The sequence below is a fragment of the Elaeis guineensis genome, chromosome 13, assembly GCF_000442705.2.
Source record: "Elaeis guineensis isolate ETL-2024a chromosome 13, EG11, whole genome shotgun sequence".
Lineage (NCBI taxonomy): Eukaryota > Viridiplantae > Streptophyta > Magnoliopsida > Arecales > Arecaceae > Elaeis > Elaeis guineensis.
Window position 1 is genome coordinate 67,396,297 of NC_026005.2, and position 10,172 is coordinate 67,406,468.

General features: G+C 40.4%; 1 pseudogene; it reads left to right on the forward strand.

Moving 5' to 3' along the window:
• The first annotated feature begins 4,687 nt into the window (after positions 1-4,687).
• LOC140853348 (uncharacterized) lies at positions 4,688-7,204 on the forward strand (annotated as a pseudogene).
• Positions 7,205-10,172: the final 2,968 nt, after the last annotated feature.

Consider the following 10,172-nt stretch of genomic DNA (forward strand, 5'->3'; position numbering starts at 1 on the left):
GATAGGATCCACCATGGCTGAAGAATGGCTAAGCATCTTTCATTAATAACTATCTTTGGTGCTCCGTATCCACTGGACTTTGTCCGGTTTGGCAGTTAATGTAGTTGAGACCAGTAAAGACGAGAGCGGCCAAAGCTCGTCCTCTCCATTCACAGAGGGGTCTCGAAATAGCTTTCTCGATCGGCATAAATTACAAATTAAGTTTGGCCTGCATGTTAGAAGGAAAATTGTCGGGTAGATATCTTTTAGCGGAAGGTTGCTGAGCCACTTGTCATGCCAGAAAGCCAGCTGCATGTCATTCCCCATAAGAAACTTTACACCCAATAGGAAGAGATCTCGAGTCTTAAATGCATTACACCAATTTCTGAAGCTTCCCGGAGTTCTCTTCTTGTGGCAGTCGTTGGTAGTGTCTTAGCATAATGAAACTTCTGTATTATGATTCGCCAGCTCCTATAATGTTCATCGCACCATCTCCACCAATATCGCTTCATTAACAGGCAGTTACTAAACTGCCTCATGTCGATTACCCCAAAACCACCCATTCTCTTCAGCCAACATCCTTGTTCCTACTTCATTAAGCAGCGGCCTCATTGCAAGACTTGTTTCCTCTCCAAAGGAAGAGCTAGTTGAAAAGGTTACGAAGTTAAACAAGTGATCTGAGCTTTCTTCTTCTTCTTTTAAACAAATAAAAAATAAAAAATAAAAATACAGTGGCTCGTGTTACTGGACCAAAACTAAGTCCTAACAAAACTAGGATTTCTCATTTTGGTTTGGATTAAGCAAACATGGATGATGCAAAATTATGTGGTACCTTCTCCCTAAACCCTTAGCATTAGCATTATGCTGGACATCAAATAAAAATATTTTGGTGGCACGCGTGAGAGGTAAAGCTAGGGAACGTGGTGATGCACCTAATCCTTGGAACTTACATAAGCACTGTCTGCTAAAAGAAAGAGGTAACTTTCTTTTATCCTAGTAAAAAAGTGCCAGCTCTCCCATGAGCGAACTCTTTTGGAAGTATGGCCACGACCCCACGGGTCCCCAAGTGCTAATGATATAAGAGATGGAAAGGACCCGGACCCAATAAAACCGAGATATGCATACCATAATCAAAGCAAAATATGGACAACTGGTACTATAGTACACATAATCATAAGGAGAAAGGTCCTTTGGCAAACATAAGGGATAGGGGACCACCGAGTTAGGTCAGCAATGGAATCCGGCATATGAGGTCTTGTGGGCAGCATTAAGGCTACTTCGGCCCCTAATGTTGCCCCTAGGTTAGCCATTTGTGCGAACTAAATGGCAAACAAGGATCCTCATGCTATTCCATTATTCCGTTTTCAACAAGAAAAGGCTGAAACCTTGAGGCGCTATCCTAAATAGATAGCTAGGCTAAAAAATTCTTTTGTCTCGGAATCTAATTACATTTGATGGATTTTGTACATGGATTAAGCAAGGCTTGTATATGACAGCGTATGAATGCAAATGGCATTTAATGTAGGTATTACATTCACCACTCGCATTTTCTATGAATATATATATATATATATATATATATATATATATATATTATATATATATATATTATATATATGTTGTGTGTGTATATGTATGTATGTATTTATGTATGTATGTATGTATGTGTGTGTGTTGTATGTATGTATGTATACATGTATGTATGTATGTAATATATATATGTATATGTTATTGCATTGCATTTGAGTAGAAACATGCATGCAGGCATTTTTGCAAAATATTTTCTCAGCGTAATCATATGGCGCCTGAGATAAATATTTGCAACTTAATTTCCAACAATGATTCAAAATGACTGAAATTCGGAGCTTCTAATATCTTATTTTAATTTTTCAAAAAAATATCTTGTATGTTTTCAATTTTTTACAATTTTTTTAATAATTTTTCATTCTTTTTGTTGAACCTTGATTAACGTTGCCCCTTCTAGTGTTGAACACTAATCCTTTTAGTTTGTTTTTTTAGGAATAGAACGACCATACGCTCATATCACTATGCATTTTTGACATATCTAGTGGTTGTCTGCTGTCACTAGGCGTATTGCTGTCCCATGCCGGTTGCTTGCCTTCAGGGTTGAATGATTGTGAGAATTATAGGGGTAGAAACATATTCCTATAGGATTTTATTATTCGTATTATCCTTGTACTACAATGTTTTTATTGAACCCCTTTTTTTTTTCAAGAAAGTATTTTTTATATTTTCTTTTTGAAGAAAGTCTTTATCGAACTTTTGAACGCTTAACATGGTACCTGTTGCAGCCAGATCGCTCCCGGACGCTATTATAATGATTTTGGTCATAATACCTCGCAACCAGCAAACCTCTCTTAACCCGAGGACATAACTCCCTTTGATTTCTAATTTCGTATGATGTTCTTCGTGTGTTAAACATATGATAACATCACGCAAGCTATATTTTATACATTGTCTGACAGATGTTACTGAGGGAACTCAACTAAGGCCTGAAGGCATGACTGCGCGCATTGGGCGGGCCGTCAGTTGATTTGCTTTGCTCGAGTCACTCCCACCCAATATTTATTTCATACAAAGTACTAAAAGGGGCCTTTTCTATCCATAAAGCAATAAATTCATGATCCTGTCTTGAAGGACCACATCACTTTTGGGTGGTGGGAATCACTTTTGCCAGGATAGAAAGGAAGCAGAAAGCTTAATTTAAATGTAGGAATGGAGAAAAAGCGGCCACAAATATCACACTAGCCAACATAAGGAATGAGGCAAAGCCAAGATGTGATGGTTTAATTACTCATATAAGTAACCAAAGTCGAAGGCTATTTGGTCGTTTAACCCTTGGATTAAAAAAGAAGGCAAACAAGGGATTATCAACAAACCCTCCTCCGCCCGCAACTTTAGACTAAGAGTCATGCAAATTGCATGGTAAAACGTAATCGGCATTCATATGAAGTTAGAAATCACCCAAGCACACGCCGCGAGGTCTATTGGTCCCGACTCTATGTCTAAAACATTCCTACTATTTGATTTTATATTTATCAAGTTCATAGCTAGATAAAATAAAATGGGAACCCAATTTAAGTGCAAGGTCCAGGGAGCAGCTCTACTCTCCAAGAAGCTAAAGAACGCAAGAAAGTTTTTGCATAACATAGTGCTTAACCAAGTTCACAGCTAGATAAAAGTGGGAATCCAATTCAAGTGCAGGGGTTAGGAGCAGTTCTACTCTCCAAGAGCCAGGAGCACGAGGAAGTCTCTGTATAACATAGTACTTAACGTGCTTGTTCAAGTCATAATTCAAGAATTATCTTCTCTACATTTGAAAAAGGAAAAAAAATGATGTGTTCACGAGTATGTAAAAGAAATAGCTAATTAAGAACATGGAAAGAGTGAAAATGTTGTGGTATAAGCTAATAATGCAAGCAAACATCCGTGAGGAAAAGGGGGCAAACGAACTTCTGTGAGTAAGTGACCCTGATTACGCTGGAGTACAAATTGTACAACTTATAAGTTAGCCAACCATAATTTCCCAAAAGAAAGTGATTTAGCCAACCACAAAGCTATAAACATCGAAAGTGACTTAGCTAACCATAGAGCCATAAACACCATCACTATGCTAATTAGTCTAATGGTATGTCACGATTCCCAAATATATAAATCTCATCAATGTTTATGCTAACATGTATAAAATAATTAATATTTTCAACCTAAGAATTTTTTTCCCTTAAAAATTCTTCAACATAAGATATATCATGGTGCAATTGTGATCCCTTGTCTTTTAACCTCGGTGGGGAGCTATCCAGTATACTCATCATCATACTTGGAGACCATGCAATGTACTTCTATAGAAAGGGAGACCAATAACTTTTTGTATCATATAGAGCATACATTTGTTTAACCACCTTAAATTAATATTGCTATGGTATTATTTTCATTGGCTTAATTTGCAGTATTTATGTAGACTAAGTTTACCTAATAATTTTTCCTATGGGAGACCCTTCTATAGTATGTACGGAAGCCTAAGTTAGCATAGTGTATGGGCTTGACTGAGATATAGCATCTACTTCTTATTGCACGGTACAAGTGAGCTTAATTGGAGACCGAGAGTGAGTTTAGAAAACATGGCTTACCTTAACAACAAGCATGGGGCACATGATATGACTGCATGCATCAGTGCTTCAAATTGAACCAACTGATCTAAGTTGCCTAGCATGACGTTGGCTATGTTGTAGTTTGAATATTGATGGATGGCAGGTGACGATTGCATGTGTATCCAATACACATGTATGTTACTATGTGATGAGTTTCTGTTGCAAATACATGAGACGAGCAGCCATATATGGAGATCAATTTGATTAATATATGCTCTACGTAGGCGTAATTATTCTCGAGGAAACTTAGTGCAGCTTTACTCCAAAAGCATAGTCTTACGCCTGTTTAGTGGACTGAGTCAAGATTATAGTTGGAATAATTAAAGAATAATTAATATAGAGACGAGTGGGACTCGCGACTTTCGACAAAATTTGAGCTCTGATGTGATATCGAGTAATCCATTAATTTTAAAACTTAATCTGATGCGAAAATGATCAAAAATGTATGTATCAGGATTAAGAAATCAACTCAAAGACGTGTCTCAATTTTTTTATTTGATTTAGTTTAAAGACAAGTTTGAGGAAAGACGTCCGACAAAGTGAGATATTAGGCACTCCGTCTGAACCTGTTCCGGTCCCAAAATGGATATGCTGACAATCAAAAGTACTACAAGATTTGCAACCCACAAAAACCATTCGCTAACTTGCTCATACCCCTTCATCAAAAGCCGCGACACTACCCATCATGCCACCCTTCTCATGCGCCGCTAGGTGTCATTCCCTCCTTCCATCCATCTCCTAAACCACCTCCTCTCTCCACCTTCTCCCATATATCTCCTTCCCCCCTCCCCTACTCTTCAACCTCTTTAAATCCCATACAAGGAAATCATGGATTTAAACCACTACACCAAAAAGAAGCTCCACAAGAAGAAGACCACCAGCAGCTGCAGCATGACAATAGATGAGGAAGAGGAGTCCTCGTGCTATAACTACAGTTTCTGCTGCTTCTTCTGCGCCATAAAGGAGCCAAACCTCCGGCTCCGGCGGTCGGCGGTCACCACCTTCTTCCACGAGATGCCGCACCGCGACGACCAGTCGCACGTCCTCGTCATGAGCGCCCTCTGGAACATCGCCATGACCCATCCCGAGGATCCCGAGCTTCCCATGGCCGGGGCCCTTCGCTGCATGTCCCTCCTCGTAACCAAGGCCCTCGCCGACCCCACCTGGCTCCTCCGCCACCAGAATATCTACATCCCCTACTACGCCGCCCACGTCCTCGGCTCCTACACCATCCGCCTCTCCGCCCTCGCTGCCCTGGCCGTCGAGTCCGGCGCTGTTGCGCCGCTCATCGGCCTGCTCCGGGGATCCATGACCTGGGTCGAGCAGCGGGTGGCCGTCCGTGCCATCGGCCACCTCGCCAGCTACGACACCACCTTCCCTGCTGTCCTCCGGCACGCCGACGAGCTGGTGCCCCTCGCCATTAGCGTCGCCTCCACCTGCCTCCACACGGTCTACAAACAATTCGTCGGCGTGCCGCCGGCAGAACGGGAGCAGTACCACCGGGACCTCCTGACGAGAGGGCTTGGAGGGACGGAGATGGAGAACCGTAAGGCCGAGGAGTGGGCGAGCCAACTCCAGTGCTGGTGTCTATACCTGTTGAGCTGCTTCGCCGTCAGGGATAAGACATCCATGATATAATTTGCCGGGATGTTGGCTTCTTGAAAGACTTGTGTCGGATGTGGGGAGGTCTAGTTAATGGCGACTCCCCGGCGGGGGTCGGGCTGATGAGAATACTCTGTCGGAGCGAGGTCGGGAGGGAAGCCATGGCCGGGTGCCGAGAGGTGGTCACGAGCCTCTGCGATCTCTCTAGATCTTCCGATGACTGGCAATACATGGGGCATCGACTGCCTCCTTTATCTCATCGAGGACCTCAACACTCGCCGCAAGGTCATGGAGACCGCCGCGCCATGTCTGGTAGACTTGGCGGAGCTCCGAAGCCTCGGTGCGAGGAGAAATCTCGGAGACCGGATCACAAAGGCTCTACTTCTCGATTTTGATCATGGCGCTAAAGTTGGTACGGAAGCGGAGAGAGCCATCAAAAGCCTGTGGGAATTAAAGATTGAGAGAAAAAGAGAGAGGAGGGGATGCCAAAGGAGGAAGTCATAGAGAGACAAGCCTTGGCGGCCATAAGGAAGCAAGAAGGCAATGAAAGGTTTGGTCGGGCGATGTCGAGGAGGCCATAGTTAAGTACACAGAAGCACTGGAACTGTGCCCATCATTAAGGAGGAGGAAGGAGAGGCTAGTTCTATATAGCAACAGGGCGCAGTGCTACCTTCTGCTGCGAGAACCCGACGCAGCCATCAGCGATGCGACACGGGCTTTGGCTTCGGCATGCCCTGCGAACGGGCATGGGAAGAGCCTCTGGCGGCGGTCGCAGGCGTACGACATGAAGGGGATGGCCAAGGAGAGCCTGATGGACTGCATCATGTTTGTTAATGGGTGGTTCCACGGGAAGGATTACGATGAGAGAAGGCGACGAGCTAAGGTTCCATATTACGCAGCCCGTATGATCAACAAGCAGATGGGCAAGGCTGGGCTCTTTGCTAGCTTGGCTATGTCCAAGAAGATAAAGAGCAGAGATGGGGACGATGGTGCTGGTGACGATAGCGAAGAGGAGATTGGAATTGGTTCAGGTTCTTCTATGTCCGGTAATAATAAGTTGTTATTTTGTGAATCGCCTGAGCTGAGTTCTTTTGTTTTAGAACTGTTAACTAAGTTGGTTTGGTGTTAATGTCGCAGGCCTGGGTTTGCCAACCATACTGGAGGAGCCCTGGTTGAGGAGAAGCGAAGAAAGTGTTGCACGGATGAGGACGTAGGTTTAGGTGGTTTCTGTTGGCTTTGGGTCTGGAGTTCTTTTTTGGCTTGGATCTAACAAACATAATGCAATGACTAGTCTTTATCCAAACGAGGTGGTAACGTTTCCACCATATTGTGTGACCGATCAGGTTGCTTGGACGTTTTGGTATTATGATTTGATGCAAACTAGTGGTAAGTGAAAATAGGAATTGAAGTTCAAGAAAAATTCAACTGCAGTAATTAAAACGGCGAGTTTTTTTAACTTGGATGAACGAGGAGGATTTTATGAAAAAGATGAGAAGATCTATATTCCCAGTCTACGCTAACGAAATAGGAAGGGAGATTCTGAGAAAATGAAGAGAGGGAAAAGATATTCTTGGTTAATTTTAGCTTTCTCAACATAAAAGGTATTTATGATTTTAAAAAAAAAAAGATTATTAGAGTTGGAATACCTAGTATCCTCAAATGAGAGATCTTACATCCAAATCCACGTTTTAACTCGCTTGATCCCTCTCATTGCTGTTTCTCTCCCACCACCCAACCCCCACCCTTCAACCTTTTGTTCATTCACATTGTGCTGTCGTTATTTTATCAGTCTAAAATGCAGAGCAAGTTGACTTTGAGTAGTGATTTCTGAATTAATATAGCGCTTCTAGAATTAGTACATAGAATTAGATAGTGGATAAGATATATGTATATATACGTCAATCATGTGATAACTAGGTTTAAAAAAATAAATTAATCAGTAAATAAAGTTTTACCTCTGTTTGAGATATCTGCATTATTTTCATTGCATACAAGTATGGTGTCATATGATATGGGCAATATATTGACCCGATGTTTTCCTAACAACTCCACCTATAAAGCTCCATCAACAATGTCCATTAAGTTTTTTGTAATATTAAATGATCTTATTGACCTACCATTCTAAGGCAAATGTTACAATGATGAAGGTTATTTAGATAACATATTAGCCCACAATTTGCCTATTTGTTGGAAACCAAATTATGGAGAGATGGACAAGTTCACAATTTATATTTGTTAGACTATTATGTGTGGTTTATATATAATCATTGAACTATAATATAAGTTATAAATCAGATTTAGCTCAGATAGTTAGCATCACTTTTCAAGTAAAGTCTCAAACCTTGCTGGTGGCATCCCCGCAGTATTTGTGAAAGACTTAAACATGGACCACAAAAGGATTACTTATCTCTTTGTCTTTGTTAATATTAAAAATTTACTTCTTTAATGATATTAAAATGTAAACCCACTCATGCATATATGTAGATTTTTATATATAGTGTGAATCAATGAAAACTCCATAGCATGTAAGCCTCCTGATAATGTCTCTCTTTAAGAGAGATTTTTATTCATGGTTAGATGCTTAAGTGTGTGTGTAGATGAAAGAAAAATGTAAACTATTTGGGCAAATGGATGGAAACAGACTGTGTATCTTAAATGGGAAAAGAAATACTTTCCTCTGTAACAAAGAAATTGCCATTTGAATGTCAACATGCAATTTTAGTGTTTAAATTGTCCTACAATACAATTTCAATATCAATACCATCAAAATCATAAATTTAGTAGCAATGATGTGATTAAGTATTAAGAATTCAAGAGACATTTGCCCAAAAATTATTTTTGATGTAATAAAATCAAGTATATATCCAAAGAGAGACTATAGCTCAATATTGGCTAGAGGCCATACTCATATTTGATCTGAAAACACATTTAACATAGTTGTTTAGATCTAGACCTGACCTATTAATTTGCCATAAGCTTGATATTTGTTAATTTCAAGATAGCCAAATAAGCCATTTAGTGCTGTGTAATTTGTCATGGTATTGTGCCAAGGGGCATGAGAGATAGAAAGAGATCTCATAGGATCACAACTTGATCACTTTTAGTATGGTAGCTTGTATTAAAGTGGGTATACGAAAAAAAGATGGGTATAATTCACTAAGCAACTTGCGTCAGTTACTTATCTTACATCTCCAGCATCTCTTCAATCTTGCATCGCATGTGTTCATATCAGATCCATATTATTTCATATTTCAAGTTCCAACACCTTCTCAATCTTCTGTCATGCCGCATGACTTGAGTCAAATCTAGGAATTCTTCCTATAACAAAATGAAATAGGATGGACCTAACAACCAAAGAAAAGGATGGATCTACAATTTTTTGCTAAAAAATAAAAGAAAAGAGAGGGACAAAAAGGAAAAAAAAAAAAAAGATGGATTCATCCAGGTGGAGAATGGTGCTACTTGATGAACATTTCTGGCTAGTGTAGTCCACATGATCATATCTATCTAAGTTTATGAAATATTATTTTTTTTCATCTTTCAAAAGGCAGTTATAGGGCATGCCTAACTTATTTGACCATTCATTTATTGGAAACTTTGGCATACTATATTAGAAGTGATCTAGCACCACTTTTTGCTTCATGCGCTCTTGCCCACGATATCTTTATTTAATACCACATATGGCATGTGTGAAATATTTATTCTTAGCTAACTATGCTTAGAAGAATAAAATAATACATGATACAAAGTGCACGTACCTTTCAAGCACAAAAAGTCTTTTATTCGATTAATTAGGACATGGCTAGCCATCTCTCTCATTGGTTGATTAGTTAGGCTTAGGATTTCTTTATCTTGACATGGTAGGATATCATTAACTAGGTATCCTAGTGCTACTTTAACTTTGGTGATGCCTTAATGTGGAAATTCTAAAGGCCCACCAGCCATGCTTACTTTATTAATATTATTAGTATATTTAATATTCCAATAGGGTGTGCTTCGAAACTTTTTGCATTTTACATGAAGCACTACCCGTTCAACCAAAAAGAAAAGTGAAGCACTGCCCAAATGGGCAATTAATTTCTCAACTTTGCGCATGCCTTGGGACGTGACCGGCGCAAAAGAAGCCGTCACCACCATCACTCGAAATATTACTGCCTTTGTTATAGTCCAAAATCAATTCAGCCCATCAAAACCCATAACAAAAAAAATAAATAAATAAATAGGGGATCAAATCGGGAAGAAAACTCCCGATAGGAGTCTTCTTCTCCGACAGATCCGGATGAGATCGGACTCCTAGGACCCCTCGGAGTCCTAGGATTCCCTATAAAAAGATCCCTCTCCCTTGAGACCGAACATCGGCCTCCTCCCTCTCTCTTTCTCTCCGTCTTTCTCGATCGAAGCCGCGGACACCGTCCGATTTTT